Source organism: Oncorhynchus clarkii, chromosome 11, assembly GCF_045791955.1.
Source record: "Oncorhynchus clarkii lewisi isolate Uvic-CL-2024 chromosome 11, UVic_Ocla_1.0, whole genome shotgun sequence".
NCBI classification, from domain to species: domain Eukaryota; kingdom Metazoa; phylum Chordata; class Actinopteri; order Salmoniformes; family Salmonidae; genus Oncorhynchus; species Oncorhynchus clarkii.
Genome location: NC_092157.1, coordinates 15,258,063 through 15,262,492, shown reverse-complemented (window position 1 = coordinate 15,262,492; position 4,430 = coordinate 15,258,063).

Genomic DNA, 4,430 nt, shown 5'->3' with positions numbered 1-4,430 from the left:
GGCACTGTCCCGTTTGGCTCCGTGGCGGCGATATGCAATGATACCCCAGGCATAGAAATTACAGAGGGAGGAGATCCTTTTTGCGACCCTAAAGTTCCTTTGAAAAAGCGCAGAAACCGGACCTGAGCGGGTCGGATGCGGCGGGAGCATTCACTCACTCACTCCCCCATATACCTGTGCGAGCAGGTGTCACACGGAGGCCCAGCATGCAGTGCGGCACAATGGGACCACTATGAAAGAGTACAATCCACACAACCATCCGTGCGACAGAAATTGGGGGCAAACTTGCTCCCCCGCGTGCCTGGCTGGACAAAAGAATGTTTGATGCCACTGTGTGTAAGGTATTACAAAAATGGAAACTTGGCTGCCATGTCCGTGGGTGTTACATAGGGTTCTGTGGAACTACAATAACCTGCAATTATTGGCCAGACAGTGTAACAAGACAGATCGAAATTTACTGGGGGGGTTAGGAGCCAGGTCCAACTCGAGGTGTCATAAAAAAAAATCGCCCTCCCCCAACGTTACAAATATTATCACATGACCCTCCCCTTGTCCTGTAAATAAAAATGTGCACATCCTCCCCAGTCATAGACTTTACCAAAAAATGATTAGCACCACAAGTAATGACTTTAGCAACTTGGTGTTTAGGTGGATGTCACCATCGACGTGGGACAGTCGATGCCACGCTGGGCTACAGCCCAGAAGGTTGAGGAGCTCTCTTCTCCCTGTCTGTTTCATTACTTCACAATCAGAGCGGGTTGCAGACAGTAATCAGCTAGGAGGAAATCAGATGAACATTCTGATGCCATATTTGTAATTATATAAAATGCATGCAATGAATTTCACAAACAGGTTTCTGTGTCAATGCACCACACAACCAATAAGCAACGCTGCAAACATATTACCGACTTGAAGCATTTAATCATGGTTTGCATTCTCCACACCACAATCAAATAGAGCATGTCGATCTTGACAAACAGAAATTACATCCCTCCCTACTCATATACGAAGGTTTGGCTTGACAATCTCCAAATGTCATTAAACTTTTTATTGTTTTGTAATAGATGTCTCTTTCCATTCATCGCATGGCAGGTGGGCAGTTTGGACCCTGGAAAATATATAAGTGTCGTAGATGAACATGTGCAGGTAGCCTACAGGAGACTTTTGAAGTAGCCTGATCAGATTAACACATTTTGACTGGTTGTGTTTATGCCACACATAAATTAAATTACAAATGGAATATCTACATAGGCGTACAGAGGCCCATTATCAGCAACCATCACTCCTGTGTTCCAATGGCACTTTGTGTTAGCTAATCCAAGTTTATCATTTTATGTTAGCACAGCTGAAAACTGTGGTCCTGATTAAAGAAGCAATAAAACTGGCCTTCTTTAGACAAGTTGAGTATCTGGAGCATCAGCATTTGTGGGTTCGATTACAGGCTTAAAATGGCCAGAAACAAAGAACTGGAGCTCGGCCCCAGTGATGTACTGGGCTGTCCGCACCAACCTCTGTAGCGGCTAGATGTTTTTAACTTAACCAAAATAGGGCACAGCCCATCGTTTCAAATGGAGACAAATGAGTCATGGGCAGATCAAGCATGAGCTAGCAAGATCCTATTGGCACATTTGTAGCATGCCAGTAGGATCTTGCTAGTTGGTTTTAGTATACGTGTGTAATAACTCAATTTGTTTTTGCACTCCTAAACAACGCAATTTATTTTACTTTGGAAAAGGGTAAAGTCTACAAAACTTAGCCCACTCTGTCCGTAACAGATTCTAGTTTTGGGAACAGAAAACTATATCGATGTGGATGGGGGTGTGCTCTCCCCTCTTTCTCCTATAGTCCAGGGTCAGCCCTTTGGTCTTACTGAAGTTGAGGGAGGTTGTTGTCCTGGCACAACACTGCTAAGTCTCTGACTTCCCTGTAGGCTGACTCATCGCCGTCGGTGATCAGGCCTACCATGTCGTGTCAACAGGAAACTTGATGGTGTTGGAGTCGTGTGCGGCCATGCAGTGTGGGTGAACAGGGAGTACAGGAGGGGACTAAGCCCACACCCCCGAGGGTTCCCCTTGTTGAGGTACACTGTGGCGGAAGTGTTATTGCCTACCCTCATCACCTGGGGCCAGCCTTTCAGGATGTCCAGGATCCAGTCGCAGAGGGAGGGGTTCATTCCCAGGGTCCATAGCTTGGTGATGAGCTTTTCGGGGAACCGGGTGTTGAACGCTGAGCTGTAGTCTATGAACACCATTCTCACATAGTTTTTTCCTCTTTTGTCCAGGTGGGAGAGGGCAGTATGAAGTGCAACTGAGATTGTGTCATCTGTGGATCTATTGGGACGATATGTGAATTGGAGTGGGTCTAGGATGTCTGGATGATGGTGTTGATGTGTGTCATGACCAGCCTTTCAAAGCACTTCATAATTACAGTTGTGAGTGCTACGCCCTGTAGCCCTGTATGTTGTTGTGGGAGTGAATGAGAGCAGAATATATCAGCTGTCCATCAAGCAGCCATTTTGTGATTGTGCTTTTTCCTCATGGTACCCACTTGCGTTCCATGGCTCACGAAGACTAGAAGGAATACTCCGGTTGGAACTTTATTGAAGCTATATGTTAAAAACATCCTAATGATTGATTCTGTACTTAGTTTGAAATGTTTCTTCAACCGGTAATATCACTTTTTGTCCGATATAACGCTGACCAGAATTAGCGTTTGGATATGTATACCAAATGCTCTAACAAAAGAAGGTATTTGGACATAAATAACGGACATTTTCGAACAAAACAAACATTTGTTGTGGACCTGGGATTCCTGGAGTGCTTTCTGATGTAGATCATCAAAGGTAAGGGAATATTTATCATGTAATATCTTGTTTATGTTGACGCCATCTTTGCGGCTGTGGTGTTTTTAAATTGAGCTCCGTCTCAGATTATTGCATGCATTTCTTTTTCCGGAAAGTTTTTTTGAAATCTGACACAGCGGTTGCATTAAAGAGAGGTATATCTATAATTCCATGTGTATAACTATATTATCATCTACATTTATAATGAGTATTTCTGTTGAATGATGTGGCTATGCAAAATCACTTGATGTATTTGGAACTGGTGAATCTAACGCGCCAATGTAAACTCCGATTTTTGTTTTATATAAATATGAACTTTATCAAACAAAACATGCATGTATTGTGTAACATGAAGTCCTATGAGTGTCATCTGATGAAGATAATTCAAGGTTAGTGATTCATTTTATCTTTATTTCTGTTTTTTTCTGAATGCTATATTTTGCTGGAAAATGGCTATGCTTATTGTGGTTTGGTGGAGACCTAACATAATCGCTTGTAGTGCTTTCGCTGAAAAGCCTATTTGAAATCGGACACTTTGGTGGGATTAACAACCAAAATAGATTTAAAATGATATAAGACACGTATGTTTTAGGAATTGTAATTATGAGATTTCTGTGGTTTGAATTTTGGCGCCCTCTATTTTCACTTGTAGTTGTCATATCGATCCCGGTATCGGGATTGCAGCCATAACAGGTTAAACGCTTTGCTCACATCGGCCACGGAGAGCGAGACCACAGAGTAATCTGGAAAAACAGGGGCTTTCACACAAGGCAGAGTGCTATATTCCTCAAAGAGAGCATAAAAGGCATTTAGCTCGTTTGGGAGTTCTTTATTGCTGGGCAACTCATGGCTGGGTTTCCCTTTGTAATCTGGTATCGTCTGCAAGCCCTGCCATATACAACGAGCGTCGTAGCCGGTGTCATAGGATTCCACCTTCCTCCTATATTTTGCAAGTTTGTAGCGGAACATCTTGTGTGCGTCCATGTCATTGGATATGTTCTTATAGTCACTGTGGGGACGACATCATCTATGCACTTATTGATGAAGCCTGTGACTGTTGTGGTAAACTCCTCAATGTTATCGAATGAATCCCGGAACATATCCCAGTCTGTACTAGCAAAACAGTCTTGTAGCCTCGCGTCTGCTTCGTTCGACCACTTCCGTGCATCACTGGTACTTCCTGTTTGAGCTTATAAACAGGAAGGAATAAATAAATCACACATCCTTCCTCAAAACCAAAAAGTAAGATAGACAACCCTCCCCTATTTTGGACCAGCCCCACCTGCCCAGTACATTTTGAACTGTCCCTTAGTACCTCTATAAGGATTTATGAGTTACAAAGTTGTAGCCTAATAAATGACAAATAGCGTACTCAACATTAAGGGGGAAATTTAGTCTCCGAGAAGCAGTTTTTTCATGGAATATTTATTGTTAAAGTGATGACTCAACAACATATCAGTTACTGTTACATAGAGTACAGTATATAGCTGAGCCAGTGTAGCCCAGGCAGCAGTTTCAGCCATGGATGTGCAACATCCTAAATTGTCAGAAAATGCTAAAATGGTGGAAAGTGGTGGAAAATTGTTTC